This window comes from Anser anser, assembly GCF_964211835.1.
Source record: "Anser anser genome assembly, chromosome: 3".
Classification (NCBI taxonomy): Eukaryota; Metazoa; Chordata; class Aves; order Anseriformes; family Anatidae; genus Anser; species Anser anser.
In genome coordinates this window covers 37,658,841-37,665,641 of record NC_139722.1, presented here as the reverse complement: position 1 = coordinate 37,665,641, position 6,801 = coordinate 37,658,841, and the positions used below count along the sequence as shown (strand labels likewise).

The 6,801-nt window shown below is 40.7% G+C and overlaps 1 long non-coding RNA gene across 1 annotated transcript; it reads left to right on the top strand.

Annotated features, from left to right (window-relative positions):
• Window positions 1-612: 612 nt before the first annotated feature.
• On the top strand, window positions 613-5,981 carry LOC310896247. Its single transcript, XR_014581307.1, has 3 exons — window positions 613-845; window positions 2,866-3,273; window positions 3,816-5,981. It is a non-coding gene; the product is annotated as an uncharacterized lncRNA (long non-coding RNA).
• The last annotated feature ends 820 nt before the right edge of the window (window positions 5,982-6,801 follow it).

Genomic DNA, 6,801 nt, shown 5'->3' with positions numbered 1-6,801 from the left:
CTGTAATTAAATGTATATTAGAAATCTATAACTGTAATATGAAGATGATTTAAAATGACAGTTACTCTCCTGCATCACGCACCTCTTCCTAGTGATGACAGTATTTGACAGTGTCTGAATTAAAATGTTCTTAGTGCATGCTTGCTGCACTAACCAGTCAGATTTGGCAATACTGGTCTTTTCAAGAGCATCTCTGAACCTTAAGAAGACCCCGGGGCTTTGGGAGTTAGGAAAAGACTGAGCAAATTCCTATCTTACATTGTAAAAACTTGCAGGTGCAGGATTGTCCACAGGAGAAACAGATAAGGAAATACAAATTTTAGCCATCCCTGTGTGTCTGCAAGGTTGAAGAGCAACTTTCTGAGTTTCAGAGCAAATGTGATCATGTTTCCATTAAAAAGTCCCTGCTTGTCACTTGGTTTGCTCCCTGCAAAATGTTATTGCATAGCAAAGCCTTGTTTGCCATAATGTGATTCCTAATTAATTGCAGAGTACTGTATTGAATTAAAGCCAACAACATTTTAGAACTAAAGACCCCCAAACCGGAGATCTGGGAGTCCAGATCCCCAAGAGCATCAGCAGTCACTGAGAACTCAGGAGTAAAATTGTTGCTTGTGAAAACAAGCCTTAAATCTTCCAATTAATGGTTCCCATTAGCAGCTGTTCAATGGTTAATTACATCTCACTGTGGGCTTCTGCTGTTTCTTGGTGTGTGTCTGAGTGCCTGCTTTCCACCTCACTTCAGAGGTACGTTGAGAAGATCTGGGAGGACAGTAAGGTAGAGAGTGCTGTCCTCCCCTTGCCCCTGAAACACCTGGAGAGCCAGATTAGCCATCATACCTCAGGTATCTCAAAATACAAAGCCAAATTCATTTCTGTCATAGCTGCTGAGGAGCCCATCCCTTGCTGTCTCTTTCATGATGTACTCCGAATTGTCTTCTTTTGCCTGAAAATAGAAGACATATTTCAAATGCAGATTTGGAATGTGGGTATATTTTGGGCTTGCAACTTATAATTGATCAAGACATGGTACTATGTGGTGTGATGGGAAAAAAAAAAACACAACAGGCTCTACCTTATGTAAGTCTGAATTTTTTTGCAATGCTTGGATGAGATAGGGTGAGCTATGTGCTAGCTGAAAATACGTATGGATTTAGGGCTCTGAGGAAAAAATTTAAGTAAGAGTAATGTGGCACGCTTCTGGAGGCCTTCTAGCAATTGGCAGGAAGAAAACTGAATCAGTACTTCACCTGGGAAAATGAAGAAGGTGTCTAATCACTAATGCTCAAGCCCTGCTCAACTGCTTTTCTTAATAACAACTGTGTTAGAACTTAAAGCACACCTAGATGGTTGGCTGCAGTGCTTGACTGACCTGGAATAAAAGGAGAGGGGAGGTCAGGCAGGGCTCGAGGCTCGTTTCTGAAATGTTGGGTTTGATGGAAAATCTCTTAGGTCTGGGAGGAGTAAAATACAATTACTCAAGCACAGTCTTTTTTTTCAGCTTCTCACTCACCTCCCCACTCCCCAGTGGGATGTAGGGGGAAACAGAAAAAGTCCATGAACTTGAGATAAAGATTGCTCTCCAACGACCACTGTGGGCAAAACAGACTTGGCCCCTGGGCTCTCCTCACAGGGGCCACCGCTGCAGACACTTTGCACCTACACCAGCATAACTAGTTTGAAGTTAAAGGACAAACTTTTTTGTGCTTTATTGGGCTAAGACCGGAAGTCAGCCCTAGTTTCAGTCTCTCACCATGTGCTGCTGGTCACCCTGAAAGGGAATGGAAATGCTTGCAAAATGAAAGACTCACTGTGAAGGAGTGCATGGTTAGCTCTGACCGGAAAGAATGGCAAACATCTGATGCCTTGTCTCCTGACAGAGGAAAAATTAGCATTGAAACACAAAGATGCCAGTAAATACCAAAGAAGTGCAAACACGAGTATAAGCAAGCTAGTGAGGGTGATAGTGAAGCTGCAGTGCAGTTAGCAAGTGGGAATTTCATGAGTGAAATGGGACGAAGAAGAACTTTGGTGATTGTCTTATTTCAGGTGGCTTCTATATGCCACCACGTTATGCTGACATTCCTGAATATCATGTTGCCAGATAGTTACATGTTGCAAGTAGTAAGTATATGTACCTCAATTACATAATTACATACATTTATACAACTCAGATAACTGCACTAGAATTGACAAAATTCTATATATGTGCTATCTCTTTCTAAAGTAGTGCTGTCAGAGTATACTACACACCCACTGAGATATATCAATAGGCACGTATGGGAATATTTTCCTTCATGTGTCCATATGCTTCTATATTTAAATCACTGCTAATTATATATATACACTTGTCATTTCTTTATTGCTGTGAAAAAACAGGAAGACTCCTGTTCATTTTTCAGGAAAAAAAAAAAAAAAGCCATCAAGAGAAGTCCTTGTAGTAGTTTCACAGAGAGGAATAAAGAAAACATTAGTAAGCATCTATCAAGATTTGTATCTGAGGTATTCTCAATTAAACTTGCAAATTTAAAATATGAAGATTGCTGGAGGTGCAGCTGTACAAATATAACCTAATGATCTTTTTACTCCTGCCACCATTTCAGTGCAAATAATGAAGGTACTATGGGCACAGATAACTTGTACGGCACACAGTCCTTCCTCTGTCTTTGGGGAGAGGTGTTAGTAAAATTTGGATAAGTCTGGGGATGGATGAAGAGTGGGGACAGGGAGAACTGCTCTCCTGACCTTTTCTATGACTTCTTTTGGAAATAAACCCGTACTCTAGCTCCTCGGGTGTAGGAGCAAGGCAGACAGGGCTGGTTCCTGCTGGGCTGAGGGAATCTCACCTGCGTGTGTCTCCTGCAGCCAGGTGGGAAGCAGGATGCTGCTCTGCTCCTGCCGGGGAGCCCGAAGGGGTGGCACCCAAGCAGGCACCCAGTGCAATGGGAAATGCTGCGTGCAAGCACCAGGAAAGACGTTAAGGTCATGGTGATCCCAGACAGGTGCCAGCTCCGTACCACTGAGGCCACGGGTGTCCTGCCTGCATGAGGAGTTTGGGGTTCAACCCAAGCAGATGAGCCTGAAACCAAGCCAGCCCATGAAACATTTGAACAGCCTTCACTGGAATCGCTCCAAGGGGCAATGAAAACAAGCTTGGAAAATGTGAAACAGGAGAATAAGGACTGTGCCCCCTGCCCTTGTGGGGTTTGGTCAGAAACAGATGCAGCTGCGAGCTGCTGTGAGCGGTCACCGAGGAGGAAGAAGTGGAGCGCAGTAAGTGTTCCCCGTGGACATCAGCATTAAAGAGCAGGGACCACTGGTAACACAGGCTTGTAGCTAACAAGACATACCTTTTACCCCAGTGGTTGCTTAAAGACTGAGCTGCTAAAAATATACATCTCCATGTCTGCAAAACTCAATCCGTAATCAATTTAGATATCACTTCACTGAGGGCGATCCAGGAAATTATTAATGTGGACATGAATATTTTTTGAAGTTTTAGCAGTCATAGCATAAATTAAAGTGTTTTCAATTTCCTCTGAAATAGCTTGCATATACCAACTATATTCTCTGTGTGAAGGGTGTTTTTTTTTTTTTTTTTTTAAACATCCTGGTGTGGTAGCAAAACCTGAAACTTTTAAGAGCTGCTCCAGCATTTTGCTATAGTCTGTTCTGCTTACCTCAGTGGACATTTTTGTTGTTGGTTTTTATTTTATTTTATTTTATTTTATTTTATTTTATTTTATTTTATTTTATTTTATTTTATTTTATTTTTTTATTTTTTATTTTTTATTTTTTTTCTTTCTGAAAATCAGAAACAGAAATCAAAGAAAGATGAGGTGAGCTGGAGAGTCTGAGAGTGACCTGATGACAGAGGGGATGTGAACACAATGCAGGAGCCAGGCAATTTTTTTAACCTCCATTTTCACCAGAGGATGCTGGAAAGAGGCTTCCCCGGCCTTTTTGCTTATGGAAGGAAGAACTGGCTCACCGTCAGAGGCTGAAGATATTAACTGTTATTATATGTAATATTGTAATATTGTAATATGTAATATTATATGTATATAATATAAACTGTTTAATTTGATATATAGAAAAGACACCAATTTTCAGGGCTGTGCTAATCTAAGCTTTAAGAGTGTTCCCAGTGAATTGATAGTCTTAAATATTACACCCCAGGGGACTGGCAAATGCCAAATGCTTATTAATTTATGAAGAAAGCCAAACCAAACAAACAAAAACATAGCAGTGACTTTGGCAATAATGGACCAATAATTCTTCCTTTTGGAAATTATAAAGCAGTGGACTATTGCTTTGAAGCACTGTCCTATTTCACGGACTGTTCACATGTCACTCTTTAAACAAAAGTCTCCCTACATAAAACAGGAGAATGCTGGCCAATTTACCTGTTAAACACAGAGTCAGAAGAATGAGTTGGTGGGGAGCTCAGGATAAGGAGGACGACGCTGCCCCACCATCCTTCCTTTTTGTACAAGGCCATGACCTAGGATCAGCACTTTTCATCCTTTACACATTGCTCCCAGAGAGTGGTAAGGACAGACACTGGCAGTGCAAATTCATCAGCGTTTCTGTGTGTGGGAAGATGAAGGCATCTCTGAGGAGTCATTCAAAGAGTTCAAACAAGTGCTGAGCCAGCACCTTGGTCCTGATACCTTACTCTCTCCTTGATGCTAACTGCAGAAAGAAACTGTCTGAGTTACCTCTAATAAATGGGTCTTAAAACTTTTTATACAGGAGAAAAAATTTAATAGATGATATCTTGACTGATTCAAGAGAATACAATGGACCTATCTTTTTTAAAATGCTGTGTGTCCTGAATTTAATTTCACATATATGATCAAAGCACGGTAAATAAAGATACTTCTAATAGTGGATCAAAGGATAAACAGAGTAACTCCGCTTCACAACCATTCTTTATCTGCATAATTAAATCAAGACCGTGGATATACATTTGTTGAAAAAGGTATCATTTTGGGATGTGTAATTAGAAAGGAATGTAAAGTAACCCGAAACCTAAGTACAGGCCTGCCTCTTGTTTGGGAGATGGCTGATTAAATCTTGCTCTAAAACTCTTGCTCACTCCTAGGTCAGTCTGATGACTTTGGCTAAATATATTTCAAACTTTTTTAAGGTCATTGTGAAAGAAATGAATGGAAAATTAAAACTTAGGCTCTGTTTGCCAACATCTACCTCATGAGCTGCTCTGTTTTCCACCATTCTCTCTATACTCCTACCTATATATATTACTATTGCAATGATGCCAAAGACAAGAAATCAGTTTTAATAAAGCCAACTCTATAATAGGACATATAGGTGTCCCCCTTCCCCCAAAAAATCAAAACAAAAAACATAACCCCTCCTCAAGCAATTGGAAAATCTTAAATTTTTTCCACATTTTATAATATTGTGCTTGGATATTTGTGTTATAACAGGCAAATTTCCCTTATCAGGCAGTGTTTATCCACTTAGTGTTCTGAGGAGTGGTTCATGTTGATGCATGCTAGCAAATCATTGCCCTGCTTTAATCCTGTTAACGTACCTGAGCTCTCCTGGCTAACAGACACTTACTTTAGATGCTGCACCATCTAGACATGTCTGGTAAGGGAGAGTGACTTGCCTAATCTTTGTGAAGAGCACCAAGATGGATGGAGCTGGTGGGATGGAGCATAAGAGGAGGGCAAGGGAGCCACTGATGGTGGAGCAGCTCCTAGAAATGCTTCCCCTAGTGGCAAAATTCTCATTCTCTGCCTGAAGAAGATGCAGGCAATTCAGAGCAGAATAGGCAAGCAATCTTTGCAGTTTTACTAAATAGGAACATACTTAAATTAAAAAATAAAAATCTTAAAATAAAGCTAACATTGCTTGGGACTTATGAGATCAGTCTCAACACACGTTTCATTTTTAAGAGCTAATACTTAAGCTTTGAGAAAAAAACTGTCCTAAAAAGCAAAGTTATTAAAGTTGTGTTTACTGGCCTTTTGGTGCTATGGAAACTTTTTTTTCCTTGCAGTGGCATATTTCACCAGTGGCTCAGTCCTTTTTTCAGCAGGACTGCAGACACATCTTCCCACATGTCTTGTTGAAGTCACAATTCAGAGCAGCTTTCTGAATCCATGTTTAAATTAATATGGCAGCCAAGAAAGTGGAAGGAGCTTAATAAAACCAGCCTTGCATCTGGTCCTTCATGGCTGCCACACAGAACCCCTCTCCAGAAAGCCGACGTGAAGAAGGGCTGAAGGAGAACCACCCAGCCTTCATGCAGGGCATGGGGGCTTCCTAGCACAGCCGAATTCCTAGCTAATGCACGGTGAGCTTTCTTCTGTAGTGCTGGCAGCATAGAAGAGCTCGTCATTCAGTATTTTCAGCTTGAAGAAAGCTTCCTTTTTAGCACAAATGTAATGGGAGATAAAGGATGGGTTTACATGAATACATGTGCGATGAGTTCAGACACCAGCAGTGGCTGTTTTCTCATTCACCGGAAGCATCAGAATGATGCTTGGATGCTGCATCCTAGATTTACTTACCAGCTTACTTACATCTGCAGTTTTTACAGAAACTTGTCACATTCTTGATCTAATAAGTACTTAATATTTTTACAAGTTTGACAAAGCTCAGTGCAGAATATTGGATTTACAAGTGTGGGTAGACGGCGTTTGAAGTAGAAACGTTTATAAAAGCAGAAAACGTGGGAACCCACAAGTAACAGCTTTTGCACTCAGTGCAGTTTGCTTATTTTTACAATACTTCCTAGTCCAGTCTCCTTCCCACGTAATCCTGAGG